Below are 18,683 nucleotides of genomic sequence, written 5' to 3'. Positions count from 1 at the left end.
TCAAACAAAGTCTGCTCTGTTCTCAGGGTGCCTACTCTTCAAAAGCTGACCAATCACAGTTATGCTGTCTGCTTTGCCACGGATGCAAAACTAGGATTTTTATGGAGGTGAACGCAAGACTTGCAGAACGTACGCAGGGCGAGAGGGAAAGACGGAAACATTTACGCAAGTTTCGTGAAGCAAGACTATACACCAGGCTTAAGAGTGAGTGGAACCGAGTCCATGTGCACCATGTTGGGGCACCTAGTCGCAACACTGTGTTCATGCTTCATGATTAACGTGGACCCCGACTTAAACAAGTTGAAAGACTTATTCGGGTGTTACTATTTAGTGGTCAATTGTACGGAATATGTACTGTACTGTGCAATCTACTAATAAAAGTATCAATCAATCAATCAATCAATGCTGGCGTATTTATATTTCTCACTGAAACAGTAAGTGCCGGTACTTTATTTTGTTTATGTGCTGTGACCAGGTGTAGTTGCTACTCACACATGCTTAATTTTTGTGAAATAAGGATATATGCCAACTAGGCAGAGTACAACATGCAAGTTTACCTAAATCGACCAAGATGAGGCAGGGTTATTTGTTTGTATATACTCTAAAAATAAGTTGCAAAAACATTTCAAAAGAGAGGGCAGAGAGGCAAGTGTGAACCAACGCCATTCATATAATCTTAGTTGAAATGGCCAAGTCTTAAAAAAGGGGGGATGGGTCTTCCAGCCTCTTGCTGTGTCGGTTATAAACAGTAAAACCACCACAGGCCAAAAGCTGCTTTAATTAAAAAAATCCTCCTGACTGCAGCACAAGGCTACATTCTTCTTTTCCATTCGTTTAATATCCAATACTCATTGTCCTTGTAATTAATGCAACTGCTAACCTCTAGATAACTGACACAGTAAGCAACACTGTAAAAGTGCTTTGATTATCTTAAATGATACAATATTGTATATAAATACAGCTCTTTAGCTTAAATTTGCAAACAAGATATTAAGTACATTGTCATAAGGACAGACGTGTCGTTTCCATGAGCTAAATTAGTCTGATTTTCTAATAATTTGGTTCAAAATAAGCATTATACAACCCATGAAAACACTTAAATCTGATCGTGTTTGGCTTTTGAAAAGTCGGACTAACACACTTAAAGTATGCAATTGAAAAACAGATCTCGAGTGCCGAACGGGACACTTAGTATTGCGTATGTGCCAGTCTCAACACGAGGGATACAGCCTGGATGAGGATATCATTCAATCAAAACATAGGAAACAACTTGAATGAAGAAGAGGCTGTATATTTTATTCACAAATTAAAAGAAAAGTACATTAATGGGAGAGAAAAAAGGTTATAGAAAAATATAGCAAAGGACAAATAAATATGAGTGAGCTGGAAGAGAATAAAGCAAGTATATTACAAGTAGGGTTGGGTATCGAGTATCGATTGGAACTGGGACTAAATTGCCGATTCTCCTGGAATCGTTCAAAAGTTAAAATTTCGATTCCTAGTTTCGATACCCAGTCCGCCGACCGGAAAAAAAGAATAAGTCCGCCAACCGGAAGAAGAAGCCGCTGAACACCAACGAAGAAGCGCTCACCGCCGGAAGTGTTAGCATAGCCAAGCCTATGTAGCCGAGCGAGTCAGTCAAGCATGGATAGCGGGCGTCGGCGGTCAAAAGTGTGGCTTTATTTTACTAAAAAAAATGAAATATTGGTGAAATGTAACACGTGCGACAGGACTGTTTCGTGCTTAAGAGGGTGCACGTCGAACATGATGATGCACCTCCGAGTTCATGGAGTACAAATAAATGCGTGTCCCATCTTCGACGTGCTGCGCCTACCGTCCTCGTCTGCCTCTACCTTTGGCTCCGGCGCCCGGCCTGGCACCTCGGTGACCACACTGCAGTCAGAATCCGGTAAGTCAAACAATATATATGCAACAAATAATGAGTTTTGCGCCAACGTTGAGGCAGCTAACAAATTAGCCCACATATTTTTTCGTAGACAATTTACAACCTGCTAGCCAGGATCCGCGATGTGCTCAGCGTACTCCGTTCACCGTAGCAGCAATGGGGAAGATGTCAGTGCCACAGACGGAAGAGTGCCACAGAAAGGTCACTGCACACATAGTCAAAAGACTGCATCCCTTTTCAGAGGGGGAATCACCAACATTTAGGTTAGTTAAGCAATAACGTTAGAGCTAAGCTAATTGATACTGGGCTAAACAGTAACAGCAACATTACATGTTTGTTTATGTTTGCAGGGATATGGTGAAAACTCTCAACCCAAAATACATACCACCTTCCAGGGACTACCTGTCAAACACATTGATCCCGCCATGGTACAAGAAGAATCGGAATCGAGAATCGTCAGGAATCGGAATCGAAACAAAGAATCGGAATCGTTCGAATTCAAACGATACCCAACCCTAATTACAGGGAAAATAAGAAGGCAAGCACAAACCTCTTCACACTGCAGCCATGAAGCTTCTGAATGAACTTTGAGATATTTGAAAGTTTTTTTTTCCCCATTTGCTTGTCCGAAAATTACTTCAAAACAACTGTCGTCCACCAGTCTTTGCTTCGGATGCGCGTTTAAAGATGAATTTGTGAGGAGCTGCAAAGATGCCTTATTTTGGTGTGACATCATATGTCAACCAGAAAAGCAAAATATATGAACTACCTAAAACTGAATGAAAAGGGTGGGTTAAACTCTGATATGGTAAATACAATGTTGGGTTTGGTAAAATTACAAACATTTACAACGAATGGTAACTTCAGTGCAAACGGACAGCAGAGAAATGGGGATACGTATATCACAAAGTTGAATTCTCCAGGGAGATTAGATATTTGCTATGAGAATTCAAGTCACAAAAAGGCTTTGTGTCATATAACAGACTGTAAAAATAATTCAACTTAAGCCAATGTGTGACATAATGCCACCCAAAACTTGGTACATTAAAATAAAGAAATCAAATATTTGTATCTTCTAATTAAGTGCTTCACTGTGTTTGAAAAGTATTGTACTTTAGCTTGATTTTTTTGAACACTTTTACTGAGTTTGAGAAAATAGACAAACTTGCTAACAATTTATTGAAACAATAATAAATAAATCATGCTAGGACAAAAAGAAAAAAAAAGACAGCAGCTGAATCCAGAGGAGTCAAGCTATCATGTAGATCTGTAGTTCATATGGGAATACTATGTATAAACTGTGACATGTTACAAGTGTTTCCCCCTCATGAGAGTTGCATTGCTAAGTTTTCTTCACCATAGCAACTAGCTCGCCAAAGCTTCTTCCTTTACTAGTGGGAAAATTGAGCCTTCCTGTGTCTTACTACATACATCAAAAGAATCGAATGTCCTCAAGTCTGAGCTTGCTTTCATACAGTACAGTTGTGATCAAAATTATTCAACCCCCACACAATTTTGGTGTTTTAGCAAGTTGGACATTCATTCCGTATTTTCTTTATAGTCATATCAAATAAAGATGCATTAAATAGACAAATACAACTTGAATTACAACATTATATTTTGTAACATACCAAACAGTGGCATTTCCCTTAATATCTCATTGACAAAATTATTCAACCCCTTGAAGATCATAACTCTTAAGAACAGAATTTGAATAAGGTCTTTTCAATCAGGTGTTTAAAACACATGTAGATGTGATTACAACCATAACGAGCAACAATTAAACTGATTGAAAAAGACTGTGACGCTCAGCTCTCTGTAGATGGTCAATGGTTTATTTGCAACATGGTGAAGTCCAGGGAGTGGTCAAAGAAGTCAAGAGAGGAGGTATTTTCTCTTCATAAGAAAGGATATGGATATAAGAAAATAGCAAAGACATTAGACATCCCAAGGGACACAGTTGGGAGCATAATTCGCAATAGAAGTAACATACCTGGACGTGGTAGAAAGAGGATGCTGTGTGCAACTGCTGTCCGGTATTTGAAGCGTACAGTGGTGAAAAACTCCCCGGTAACAGCTGAGGAACTACAACAGGACATTGCAGAGGGGGGGGGGGGGACGCAGGTTTCGTCCCAGACAATAAGGCGGGCACTACGAGATGAAGGCCTCCATGCCAGAGCTCCCAGGAGCACCCGACTTCTGACTACCAGGCACAAGAAAAATAGACTCCAGTATGCCAAAAATCATCTGGACAAACCCCAAAGGTTTTGGGAAACTGTTCTATGGACTGATGAGACAAAACTGGAACTGTTTGGGCCTATGAATCAACGTTATGTCTGGAGGAGAAAAAATGAAGCTTACAAAGAGAAGAACACCCTGCCTACTGTTAAGCATGGTGGGGGGTCAATCATGCTCTGAGGCTGTTTCTCTGCCTCAGGTACCGGGAATCTCCAGCGCGTTCAAGGCATTATGAATTCAATTTCCTACCAGGATATATTAGCTGCGAATGTCATGAAGTCAGTGACGAAGCTGAGGCTTGGGAGACGTTGGACCTTCCAACAGGACAACGATCCCAAGCATACCTCCAAATCAACATCAGAGTGGTTGCAGAAGAAGGGCTGGAAGACTCTGGAGTGGCCTTCACAGTCGCCAGACCTAAATCCTATAGAAAACCTGTGGTGGGACTTGAAGAAGGCAGTTGCAGCACGTAAGCCCAACAATATGAATGAACTGGAGGCCTTTGCCCAAGAGGAATGGGCTAAAATACCTGTCGATCGTTGCAAGAAGCTTGTGTTCGGTTATGTATCACGTTTGAAGGATGTAATTACTGCCAAAGGGTGTTCTACTAAGTACTAAAGATGCATGTAACTAGGGGGTTGAATCATTTTGTCAGATATATTAAGAAAAATGTCCTTTTTTGGTATTTTGTAAAATACAGTGTTTCAATTTAAGTTGCATTTGTCTATTTGACACATCTTTATTTGATAAGACTATAAACAAAATACGGAATAAATGTCCAACTTGCTAAAACACCAAAATTGGTGGGGGTTGAATAATTTTGATCACAACTGTATGTTTACATGCACTAAATTAGTCTGCTTTCTCAAGTAATTATGTTACTTCTATTTCAATTGTTACTTTCATGCCTACTGTTGGCGATACACTGTGTACCCATTGGCTCCGCTGTAAATGCATTTTTAATGCATTTTTAATGCATAAAAAAAAATCCACAGGTCATGTCTTTCCCAAAAAAAGTGCAGTTCCCCTTTAAAAAAAATAGCCGAAAAATGGTTTACCCCACTTGAAAGACCAGAAGCTGCCACTAGTATTCAGTATTTTGAAAATTAGTTTTAAAAGAGTAATTTATTATAGTTACTTGTTACTTTACCAAAAAAGTAATTGAATTACTAAAAAAAATTACTCTTCAATAAATGTAATTAATTACTTGGGAAAGTAATGTATACATTACTTAGAATTTTTTTTTTTTTTTTAAATACAAGTATCAGCAATATTGTTATCATAAGCGCTAACACCCAAATAACTACTTTTAGCAGCGCCGAGATCACAGAGAAGTAACTATTGAAATACAGAGCCAGTGAGCTGTTGCATTGCCTTGGTTAGTAGTTGATTCTAGATTAGAAATCAATTCAATAAATGAGGTTGCGACTTGTCCAGAGTGCTGCCTTCTGACCGAGTGCAGCTGGCTCCAGCTCCCCCGTGATATCGAGAGAGACAAGCGGTAGAAAATGGATGGATGGATTGTGAATGATAAACACAATTAAAAAAAAAAAAAATCTGATTCAGAATACCGGTATTTCTTTTGCCATTGTTTGAGAACGTGTCCACAAACTAGGAATTTTTCTTGGTGCAATCGTGCAACATGAAACACATAACACACGTAATATAAATGAGCTGTAAATGAGCTATCAGATCTTGTTATTGTTCATGCGTCTGCTGGCCGAGGGGAAAAAACTTTTCAGGTGGTGGGAGGTATGGTTCTGGATGGACCATAGTGTCCTGCCTCAAGGCAGAAGGGAGAATAGTTTGCGTCGAGGGTGAGAAGAGTCAGTTGTGATACGAGCCACGTGCCTCCTGGTCCTGGAGGGATGGGAGCCTGCAGCCAATAACCTTCTCAGCAGCACGTACGATGCGCTGCAGTCGATGTTTGTCCCGGACTGTGGCGCCGGGGTACCACACGGAGATGGAGGAGGTGAGGATGGACTAGATGTCCGAGTAGAACTGCACCACCATCTTGGTCGGCACCTTAAGTTTCCTCAGCTGCTGCGGGAAGTACATCCTATGCTGGGCCTTCTTGATGAGGGAGCTCATGGTCGGCTCTCACTTGAGGTCCTGGGTAATGGCGGAAACAGTAGGAGTCCACAGTGGAGACGGGGGTGGAAGAGTCAATCAGGGTGAGGGGAGCAGGTGGGGCTTTGACTTTCCTGAAGTCCTTGATAATGTCCACTGTCTTCTGGGTGTTCAGGCTGCACCAGGACGCCAGCCAGTCCACCTCTCTTCTGTAGGCGGAATCTTTGCCATCCGAGATGAGCTCGATGAGGGTGGTGTCATCCGCAAATTTGAGAAGCTTTACGGACTGGTGACTGGAGTTGCAGCAGTTAGTATACAGGGAGAAGAGCCAGGGGGAAAGTACACAGCCCCGAGGGGTGCTAGTTTTCGTGGGCCGACTGTCCGAGACAATCTTCCCCAGCCGCACGTGCTGTCTTCGGTACGTCAGGAAGTCATTGATCTATCTGTACAGGGAGTCGGGCACGCTGAGCTGGTAGAGCTTGTCTGTAGCAGTCCAGGGAGGATGGTGTTGAAGGCAGAGCTGAAGTCCACAAACAGGATCCTGGCGTAGGTTTCTGGAGAGTCCAGATGCTCCAGGATGAAGTGGAGGGCCAGGTTCAATGCATCATCCACAGACCTGATAACTCTGTAGTCTAACTGCAGTGGGTACAGAAGGTGGGCGGTGATGTCTTTCAGGTGGGGCAAGACCAAGAGCTCAAAAGACTTCATGACCTTAGACGTCAGTGCCAACGGCCTGTAGTCATTAAGTTCTGTGATCCATGGCTTCTTGAGGACAGGGACGATGGTGGAGGTCTTGAAGCAGGACGGCACGCGGCATAGCTCCGGAAAGGTGTTAAAAATGTCCGTGAAGACATGAGCCAGCTGATCCGCGCAGTGTCTCAGGGTGGAGGGGAAAACACCAAACGGTCGAGGGCCTTCCGCGTGTTCAGCTTTATGAACGGCTGGCGCACATCTTCCTCTTGGATAGAGAGGGCAGGGCGGGTCTGTGGAGTCTTTTGAAGTTCTTGGAGACATTTGATGTCCTCGGAGTCCTTTGATGAAATGCTGGTGTTGGTGGGGGTAGCAGAGCTGTGAGTGACTGAAGGCCGTTCGTGATGACAGTAATGTGTGTTAAGGCCCTGGGGGAGAGTCCGGTCGTTCAAGGACTGGGCGACTTTGGGCTTACAGTCCGTAAGGGCCCTCAGCCCCTTCCACACGGTTGCAGAGTCATTGGAGCTGAACTGTTCCAGTGGATGATTAGAGTGCACGGATTTAGCTTTCTCAACTTCTCTGCTGAAGTGGTACTTCGCTTCTCAGTAGGTACTCTGATCTCCCCAGCCCCTTCCTCCTTGTGCAGCTGTCAGAACTTGGGTGTGAACCAGGGCTTGTCGTTGTTATAACAAGCCCTGGTATGCGTTGAAATGATGCCCACCTCATTGAACTGTATGTATGAGGTCACAGTGTCCATATACTCGTCCAGATTGTCCGCGGCCGCTCCAATTTCCTCCCAGTCTGTCATCTCCAAACATGCGCGCAGCTCCCCCACAGACCCGTGGTGTACTTCTTAATTGTTTTCATAACAGGTTTAACCAGTTTCATTCTCTGTCTGTATGAAGGGCTTAAGTGCACCATCACGTGATCTGATAGCCCGAGAGTAGCGCGCGGGACTGCATGGTATGCCCCGTTTGTGGTAGTGTAACATTGATCCAAAGTGTTCTCCTCTTTGGTCGGGCATTTAATAAACTGCCTATACTTGGGTAACTCCCGGCTAAAGTTTCCCTTGTTAAAGTCACCAAGCACGATAACAAGAGAGTCCGGAAAAGACCGTTCCATTTGTAAGATGTGGCCTGCAAACGTGCGCTGAGCGTCGCGCTTGGCGCTATGTAGGCAGCCACCAGTATGAATGAAATTATCTCGCACGGTGAGTAAAACGGCTTACAGTGAATTAAAATATATTCCAGAGCAGGAGAGCAATGTTGGGATATCACTTCTATACACCACCTATTGTTGATGAAAAAGCAGAATCCACCGCCTCTTGCTTTGCCGGAGAGCCTCGGGTCTCGGTCCGCGCGGAAAAGATGAAAGCCCTCCAGTTGAACCGCGCTGTCCGGGACACTCGCGCTCAGCCACGTTTCCGTAAAGCACAAAACACAAGATGAGGAAAAGTATTTTTTTCTTATCAGGAACGCGAGCTCCTTCATCTTGTTGGGAAGTGAGCGGACGTTGGAGAGAAAGATGCCAGGTAAGGGCGTGCATACTCCTCGTCTGCGGAGACGGACGATGGCTCTCGTTCTCTTTCCTCTTCGGTGCAGTTTCCCTCTTTTGATCAAAAAATGGACCAAATCCACAGCTGACGCTAAAATGATTAGAAAGTCCGTAGGGGTTGTTGATCTGATGTTCAGTAGCTCTTCTTGGGTGCAACAGCACGCGGACACACAATTTACGCACAAAAACAAACACAACAGAGCGCACGAGAACACCGGGGCGGCCGTGCTTGGCGCCATCTTGAGGACGATTTAACAAAAACTTAACAATCCGGGAGATTTTTAATTGAGTCGGGATGTCGATAGACAAATGCAATTTCAGGAAATCTTGAGGGAAAAGAAGGTTTTAGCTGTAATGTTGGTGTATTTTGAAAGCTGCTGCTGTACTAGCAGGAGAGTTAAAATGGGCTCAGCAGCTGACACTTTAATGTCTATGTGTAAACAAACACTTCTACAAACGCAGGTAAATACTAAGCGTGCAACGATACACTCATCTCACGAGACAAGATCATAAACTATATTGGGTTCATGAGAACAAGATTAGGTTTTAACATTCATTATAGGTAGGAGTATTGTCTAGGATGGTGGAATGGAGTCATTTCCAAGGGTCACTAAATAAATGGCAGGTGTTGGGGAAGTGGGAAGGTAAAGGTACTGTACAATCTACTAATAAAAGTTTAAATCAATCAATCATCAAACCTTATCAGCCACATGAAACGGCAGGGTCAGCATTTGGAAAACCTATGAAGGTCTGCGCTAATGAAGCTTTTTCTATCGCCACAATGTTTCAAAAGTGCAAAAAGTTTGGCAGAGACGACCTGAGGGATCTATAATTCCATCATAAAAAATGATGGCGCAGATACTTGCTTTTTTCAGAAAAAATCTACGGGTGCTGTTCAATATGGACAAAAATACCCAGAGGATAAACTATTAGGGTTGCAGCTAATGATTATTTTGATAATTGATTAGTCAAAAATGATCTTAACGATTAGTCGACGAAACAGATAAAGCGTACACATACTTAATGGTTCTATTTTTTCCATTGACTTCTAAATGCAGCTTAGATTATTTTAAAACGTGTGTACAACCAATAAGGACTAATTTACAAAAATGTAAATGACTAATAAAATGTGCATTTAAGAGAAATGAAAGTGCTAAAAAAAAAAAAAAACAATCAACCTTTTTTATGCATTTGAAAAATAATTAAAATAGCAGCAAAGTCTATCCATCCATCCATTTTCTACCGCTTATTCCCTTTTGGGGTGGCGGGGGGCGCTGGCGCCTATCTCAGCTACAATCGGGCAGAAGCCGGGGTACACCCTGGACAAGTCGCCACCTCATCGCAGGGCCAACACAGATAAACAGACAACATTCACACTCACATTCACAATTTAGTGTTGCCAATCAACCTATCCCCAGGTGCATGTCTTTGGAAGTGGGAGGAAGCCGGAGTACCCGGAGGGAATCCACGCAGTCACGGGGAGAACATGCAAACTCCACACAGAAAGATCCCGAGCCTGGATTTGAACCCAGGACTGCAGGACCTTCGTATTGTGAGGCAGACGCACCAACCCCTCTGCCACAATGAAGCCCAAAACAAAGTCTAACTTCCTCAAAAAGAAAAGCTTTTTGTGATGTTTAAAATGCGGCACGTTTTTTTTTTACTATTAACTCTTGGCAGTTAAGCACACTATTAGACTCAATGTGTCAAATTATATATTTAATTAATTCTTAAAATGTTGGCTATTTGATATATTGTATGTTTAATCTTATGATACCTCTGCATTGGTGCCTGTCTGTGTTTTTTGGCACTGCAAGTTGACGCAGCTTAAAAATGTACTTGATGTAGACAAAGTTTAGCTGGCTGACATCAGTTAAAATTATAGTTTTTTTTTCACACAACTCTTGTTAGCTAGCCTGGTAGAAGTTAACGCTCTTACCAAGGTTGAGACCGATGTCCGACAAGTTTCCGGTTTAAATGCTTGCGTATCACAGATGTACTGCCATAAAAACAGAGTTTGCTTTGCAAAAAAAGCAAGGTATTCATGTTTTAACAAGAGTAAGAGGAAATATCCTCAAACATGTTACACTGCCGTTGTTTTAGCGAGTGACCCACTTCCGCCCAGAAAAACACGAGAGATGACGTCACGGCTAGGGTCTTCATGGTATGAAAATTTGTTATCATGGTTACTGTGATCAAATTTATCACCGTTAACAATATTGCGGTGATTTTAAATCTGCTCAAAATTATCAGAACGTACTTATAAACACAAACACATTCAAAATGATGTTCTTTGGAGAAACATTACTGTAGATAAGAACACTGTACTTGTACCTCAAGTAAAAATTGAACGTGCACATGAAAACAACACAAGAGTTATACACAAAAGTAATATGGCATTAACAAAATAACTAAATAAATGTGGAAATTGTGCAACATAGCACTATAAGGACAAAAGAGATCCATCCATCCTCTCTGTCACAACAGGACACTGTGTTGAGAAAACGAAACCAACATCTCCTTCACTGCATACTTTTATCGTGGGACAAATGTGTCTGTCTCCTACACCTATTGTCATCTAAAGTAGCGAGCGATGAGCTCTTGAACGCACGCCGAGACTCCACGGAAATGAAGCGAGGGTAAAGGGAGTTAAACCAAGCGCTCGGCTTCCTTTAGTCGAAGAGGAACTCTAAGGAGCAAAGTCTGTAGTTGCTTTCCGCCATGTTTCAAGCCAAGTGGGGTTATTGCACATGTGCAGGCACTGTTGTGACTCATTTTCCAGGAAGTAAGCAGTGTTGCCTAAAATGCATTAATAAATGATGGTTTTTCGATAATTAAAAATGTAAACGCTATTACTAACCATCGGGAATTTTACCGCCACGGTTTATCATTATACCATTTACCGTTACATCTCTAGTCCTGACTGTTGTCGTACATATAATCGTCGGCGACTAGGGATGTAACAGTAAACTGCTACATGATAAACCGCATTTAGTTCCACCCTTTCAATTTTTTATTACCAAAAAACCGTCATTTATTAATGCATTTTAGGAAACTCTGCTTACTTCCTGAAAAGAAAATCACAGCAGCGCTGGCGCATGCGCACTAGCGTCATTTAGCTTGACAATCATAACAACAAACTACACAGACTTTGTTCCGGAGATATCCCTTCAGACTAAACAGAGCCAAGCGCTTTGTTCAACTTCTTTTTCCATCGTTTCACTTCCGGTGTGGACAATATTAGAGACATACGAATCTGTCGCACACAAAGTATACAGCGAAGGAGAAAACTACTCGATGTTAATTTTATTTTCTCAATACAACGTCCATCAGCTGTTACTGAGAGTTAATGAGGTGGGGGGCGGTATAGCTCGATTGGTAGACTGTCCGTCCCAGCAACTTGAGGGTTGCAGGTTCGATCCCCGCTTCCGCCATCCTAGTCACTGCCATTGTGTCCTTGGGCAAGATACTTTACCCACCTGCTCCCAGTGCCACCCACACTGGTTTAAATGTAATTTAGATATTGGGTTTCACTATGTAAAGCGATTTGAGTCACTAGAGAAAAAGCGCTATATAAATATAATTAACTTCACTTCACAGGTGAATTAAACATGCAGCAGTCAATGTGTCGTAAACGTTGTTACGACTTGTTTATAAAGTCTTTGGTTTGTTTACTGGGATGCTCACTCGTCCTTTAACTGCTAACTGTATCAATGTTCAAATAAATACTAGCTAAAATGTTTTGTCATCTCATCAAAATGAACACAGGGTCTGAAAATTGTGTATTCGATGTGAGTTATTTTTGTTGGCCAAACTTTTGCACTGAACCCATAGGTGTTGTTAGAGAAAGAACACATCTTATTTATTAGACTTCATCGTCATTAGCCAAACTGCTTTCAGTTTGAGTTTATATTGATATCAAAAAGTAAACACCCTGGGTTTTTTTTTACATTAATAGTGTTTTTTTTCATGTCAAAAATGTATCACTTTAAAAAACATTCATGTGATATAGCATGTTGTTAATATTTTATGGTGTATAGTTAATTACTATGACAGATGTTTGCTCAAACTCCTAATGGATCTGTCCCGATACAGCATTTACAGTACATGTACATATAAATGTACATAACTTTAAAAAAATACCTCCATTTATCAAAATGTAAAATAGAGATAAAAGCATCATGTCATGAGAAAAAGCTGATATTACTTTTGATATTATTAATGAACAAAAAAAAAACAAATACTTCTCTTCATATATATATATATATATATATATATTACAGGTGTGGGGAAAAAATTGATTCGAATACGTTGTGCGATTCAGAATCGATTCTCGTTTTTTTTTTAATCGATTTTTTTTATTTCATTTTATTTTTTTTTATTATTTTAATCAATCCAACAAACCACTACACAGCAATACTATAACAATGCAATCCAATTCCAAAACCAAACCTGACCCAGCAACACTCAGAACTGCAATAAACAGAGCAGTTGAGGGGACACAAACACGACACAGAACAAACCAAAAGTAGTGAAACGAAAATTAATATTACCAACAACAGTATCAATATTAGTTATAATTTCAGCATAGCAGTGATAAAAAATCCCTCATTGACATTATCATTAGACATTTATAAAAAATAAAACTAAAATAATAGTGTCACAGTGGTTTACACTTGCATCGCATTTCATAGGCTTGACAACACACTGTGTCCAATGTTTTCACAAAGATAAAATAAGTTGTGTTTTTGGTTCGTTTAACAGTTAAAACAAATTTACATTATTGCAATCAGTTGATAAAACATTGTCCTTTATAATTATAAAAGCTTTTTTTTTTTTTAATCTACTACTCTGCTAGCATGTCAGCAGACTGGGGAAGATCCTGCTGAAATCCTATGTATTGAATAAATACAGAATCGTTTTGAATCGAAAAAATATCGTTTTTGAATCGAGAATCGCGTTGAATCGAAAAAAATCGATATATTATCGAATCGCTATCCCAAGAATCAATATTGAATCGAATCGTGGGACACCCAAAGATTCGCAGCCCTAATAGATATGTATCTATATGGACAAAAAGTTGCTATCTTTCAATATTCTTACATTGTTTTTTTTATTTTGGAACCCATTTAATTTATTTCTATAAAGTGCACAATTTTCAAATTTAATCTAGTTGTTTTTTTTGTTCTGCCATATTACTTTGTTTATAATGCTTTTGTTGCTTTCATATGCACATTCAATTTCTACTTGAGGTCCATGAAAGTGTTTTGAATAATGTTTTTTCAACAAAGGAAATACTTCTGAATATATTGTGTTTTTTCAAATAAAACTTGGTTAAAAAATTTCAGTAAAAATACTTTTTTGAAAATGTTGAGCTCATTTAAAAATACTGCGATAATAATGATAACCGCGGTAATTTTGGTCACAATAACCGTGAAAAGAACTTTTACATATCGTGACATACTGTCGACAATGTCGACTAATTGTTGCAGCCCTATAAAACGGTGGTTCTCAAATGGGGGTACGCGTACCCCTGGAAGTACTTGAGGGTATGCCAAGGGGTACGTGAGATTTTAAAAAAAATATTCTAAAAATAGCAACATTTCAAAAATCCTTTATAAATATATTTATTGAATAATACTTCAACAAAATATGAATGTAAGTTCATAAACTGTAAAAAGAAATGCAACAATATTCAGTGTTGACAGCTAGATTTTTTGTTGACATGTTCCATAAATATTGATGTTAAAGATTTCTTTTTTTGTGAAGAAATGTTTATAATTAAGTTCATGAATCCAGATGGATCTCTATTACAATCCCCAAAGAGGGCACTTTAAGTTGATGATTACTTCTATGTGTAGAAATCTTTATTTATACTTGAATCACTTGTTTATTTTTCAACAAGTTTTTAGTTATTTTATCTTTTTTTCCAAATAATTCAAGAAACACCACTACAAATGAGCAATATTTTGCACTGTTGCACAGTTTAATAAATCCGAAAGCCCGCCTCCGCTCCATTGTAGCTGAGATAAGCACCAGCGCCCCCAACGACCCCAAAAGGGAATAAGCGGTAGGAAATGGATGGATGGATTGAAACTGATGACATAGTGCTATTTTATTTCTTTATTTCTTTTTTTCAACCAAAACTGCTTTGCTCTGATTTAGGGGGTACTTGAATTTAAAAAAAAATGTTCACAGGGGGCACATCACTGGAAAAAAGGTTGAGAACCACTGCTACAAACTATAGATATTTTTTAAACATTTTTGTCACATTACGATTTAGTAATTCTGGGCTGAGATTGGATAGGTCAATTAACCGATGTTAAATGAAATTTAAAGTCGGTAAGTTTTCCAGCGTCAATAATTCGCCATGTGCATGCTACAAGAGCATTCACGATTTTCGCGGCTTTTAGCGGCTAAGCGCGCTTTTATTTAAGAATGTCTTAACTTGATTGTCAGTTAAGTCATGTACAACTCTACCTTTGCCTACATGTTCAATATTTAAGTACTACTTTGTCAATACTTTATTTAGCTATTTTATTTATTGTTACAATTGTGTATATTTGAGCCCCCATCCTCTACTTAAATATATTTTATTAATAATGAATTATATAAGTACCATTTTTTTTTAACAAAGTATTATATATTGTTTAGTTTTTTTATTAATATACCTTATTATAAAGCTTTTTGTTTCAATTGAGACGTTTAAATACACAAGAGATACAAGTTTATCGCATTTGAAATGATATACATGCATTATTATCATGTATTATCATTAAACCAATGGTTAATTTGGTCTCATAAAAATAAAAGCAGGCCTACGATTTACATCGTAGGTTCGCACAGCACTATATGGTACAGTTTGTCGTATCCACCTATGAGCCTTTCTTACCGTGTGTGCACAAAGTTCAATTAAACCTAGATTTTAAAAAAATAGATGAAAATATGTTATTAGGTATCGGCATAGGCTTCAAAAACATAGTGCATCCCCACTACAAGTTTGTGTTTATAACTCTAAATCAGTGGTTCTTAACCTTGTTGGTAGTACCGAACCCTACCAGTTTTATATGCGCATTCACCGAACCCTTCTTTACTGAAAAAAAGTGTTTTGTTTTTTTCACATTCAAGAAAAAAACTTGTTTTGTCACTCATGCACAAAATTAACTGTGCATGAACATCACCTTGTTCAAAGAACAAAACAACACAGTGCATGAACTCACAACAAATTACACACACCATGACTTGATTAACGTGGACGCCGACTTTAACAAGTTGAAAAACTTTTCCGGGTGTTACCATTTAGTGGTCAATTGTACAGAATATGTACTGTACTGTGTAAACTGTACTGTTTCATATAATGTATTCTCTTCCTTTGCAATCTGCTAGTAAAAGTTTAAATCGATCAATCAAACAACCGGCAAATCAGATGGAAAAATAGAGGGAATATTGTTTGGGGGTATCCACAATACGGCGATAGGGAGAAGTTTTTATTTACGCGATAAGTTGGATGTGTCTTAACCTTTGTGGCGGAGGCTCCGCCGAACCCCTGAGGCCGACTCACCGAACCCCTAGGATTCAATCGAACCCATGTTAAGAACCACTGCTCTAAATTGTGTTCTACAAGAAAGCAGTTTCCTTCTCTGTGGATTATTATTACTGTGAAGTATTGTTAAATCCAGTAAGTACACGCATATGACTATTGTTGACATATCGCCCAGCCCGTGGAATGCTTCTCATAGGGCTGGGTCGATAAAACGATATCAATATATATTGCGTTAAGACACACAATCAAAATTAAAAGGTTTGATATAGCCATAGTCTTTTGGTTGCATGAACAAAGGTACTCACGAGCTGGTCACCACAGCAAAATAGGAAGTGATCAGTGAGCAATGGGAGGGACACGCTCAACAGCCAATCACCTAATAGTATCAACTAGCAAGTTAGTTGAGCCATCTTGCTGTATCACTATCGTTGATTATCTGCATGGAGTGAGAAGAGAAACTAGAAATGAGTGCTGCAGTGAGCGAAGAAATTTTGGATAAAACAGGAAAACTCACCTCGACAGGATGACAGGTTTTTTTGGATTGTTTACAAACAGACCTTAGTCTTTCTCATGTTTCTTTGTTTACATTCTCACACTTTGCACTATTTTGTTACATTATAACACATTTGATCAATATATCGATAGATCGATTTATATTCCTAAATTGCAAGTATATGGATCTGTGCTCGGCAAGTTTACCTTCGGGAAGAAAAAACAATCCAGAATTGTTTTGAAAGAGAATCGATCGATTATATAGATACTAAAATGAAGAGCGCATTAAATAAAAAAAAGCCAGACTTTATATAAGTTCAGCAAGTTTAATGATAAAGACGTTGAACATTAAGTCTATTTGCCCATCTGTGACATCATATAGAAGAAATGGCGGCTACTACGGTGGTGGCTGAGAAAGGTCATAACAAACCCCACAAGACAATATCATGAATTACAAAACAAAAACTTTCAGCAACAAAACAATTGCAAAAGGTCACAACAAAGAGAAACAACAATAATATATAGCCGCAACTCAACTTTAAGCCATAAAAGACGTGACTGACAACGGAAGTGACAGCAGAACAAATTATTGTAACGCAAATTAGGAAGACTGGGGCAAACACTATCAACAAGGATGAGAAGGCAGACATGCTTCCGCACACTTGAGACACTGTTTGTCATCTGTGACGCCAAGCCGGAGAACCACTACTCTGTGGCCGAGTCGGGGAACTTTACTTAGCAGTTAAATCTACTGTATAAATATATGTTACTGTACTTTGATTGGAAATGTATTTAATATTGAAAATATGAACAGAATAGGTTTCCTCTTGTTAATTCAACCTAAAGTGTTGGTTTTACTTTATTCAAATAACATGTGGATGTATGAGATAGGCTCCAGCATCCTTGCGACCCCGAACGAATGGATAGATGGATGTATTGGTCAATAATTGTTGTATCCATATTTCATTTAGATCTAATTCCCTTACAAGAAATAACAAGGATAGAAACAATTTTACCTGCAATGTCCAGTATCCAGTATTTTTTTATTTATCAATATCACTGATTGATTTTTTTTTGCTAATAAGTCACAGCATCAATTTCAACTCACTGAATTGTTTCAGATCATATCGCTCTAAAAACAATTTGATCGTTCCTGAATTGTATCGGCAACCGCTAATCGTTGTTAAAACAAATCGTTTTCCAAGGTTGTCTTGACGTTTCCTTTCCATTATGCCTTGATAGCATAGGGCAGTGGTTCTCAAATGGGGGTACGCGTACCCCTGGGGGTACTTGAAGGTATGCCAAGGGGTACGTGAGATTTTTTTGCAATATTCTAAAAATAGCAACAATTCAAAAATCCTTTATAAATATATTTAATGAATAATACAACAAAATATGAATGTAAGTTCATAAACTGTGAAAATAAATGCAACAATGCAATATTCAGTGTTGACAGCTAGATTTTTTGTGGACATGTTCCATAAATATCGATGTTAAAGATATCTTTTTTTAAGAAGAAATGTTTAGAATTAAGTTCATGAATCCAGATGGATCTCTATTACATTCTTCAAAGAGGGCATTTTAAGTTGATGATTACTTCTATGTGTAGAAATCTTTATTTACAATTGAATCACTCGTTTATTTTTCAACATGTTTTTAATTATTTTTATATATTTTTTTCCAAATAGTTCAAAAAAGACCACTACAAATGAGCAATATTTTGCACTGTTATACAATTTAATAAATCAGAAACTGATGACATAGTGCTGTATTTTACTTCATTATCTCTTTTTTTTCACCCAAAAATGCTTTGATCTGATTAGGGGGTACTTGAATTTAAAAAAAATTCACGGGGTACATCACTGAAAAAAGGTTGAGAACCACTGGCATAGGGAGGAAGGTCACATGTGAAATAACATTGATACCATTTAATATATTTTTCTCCTGGTCCATATTTTTCATCAGCCATAAAAAACATCAATCTATCGATCTTGTTACATGTAAAAAAAGAAACGTATATTGTGCTACAGTTCTCAGCCATACCGCCCAGCTCTACCTCTTGATTGCTTGACTTTAAATTAATCGTGGTGCTGTCTAAAAGGCAAACTCCTAATAACTCTGTATGGGAACTGTATTTGTGTCCTTATTAACATCTTTAAAGGCCTACTGAAATGAGATGTTCTTATTTAA

The 18,683-nt window shown here is 39.1% G+C and overlaps 1 protein-coding gene across 3 annotated transcripts in view; it reads right to left on the bottom strand.

Annotated features, from left to right (window-relative positions):
* The window catches only part of ap1g1 (adaptor related protein complex 1 subunit gamma 1), a 50,532-nt gene that overhangs the window by 28,345 nt on the left and 3,504 nt on the right, over positions 1–18,683 (bottom strand). Inside the window, exon 2 of one of the 3 annotated variants that reach the window (XM_061882184.1) lies at positions 16,307–16,437. The exons of the other annotated variants lie outside the window; for them this stretch is intronic. The gene's annotated coding sequence lies outside the window, so the exon portion shown is untranslated. The remainder of the gene's footprint in view (positions 1–16,306; positions 16,438–18,683) is intronic. 3 annotated transcript variants of the gene reach the window in all.

This window comes from Nerophis ophidion, linkage group LG02, assembly GCF_033978795.1.
Source record: "Nerophis ophidion isolate RoL-2023_Sa linkage group LG02, RoL_Noph_v1.0, whole genome shotgun sequence".
In the NCBI taxonomy this organism is placed as follows: Eukaryota; Metazoa; Chordata; class Actinopteri; order Syngnathiformes; family Syngnathidae; genus Nerophis; species Nerophis ophidion.
The sequence above is the reverse complement of the archived record's forward strand: the minus strand, read 5'-3'. Positions and strand labels throughout refer to the sequence as shown.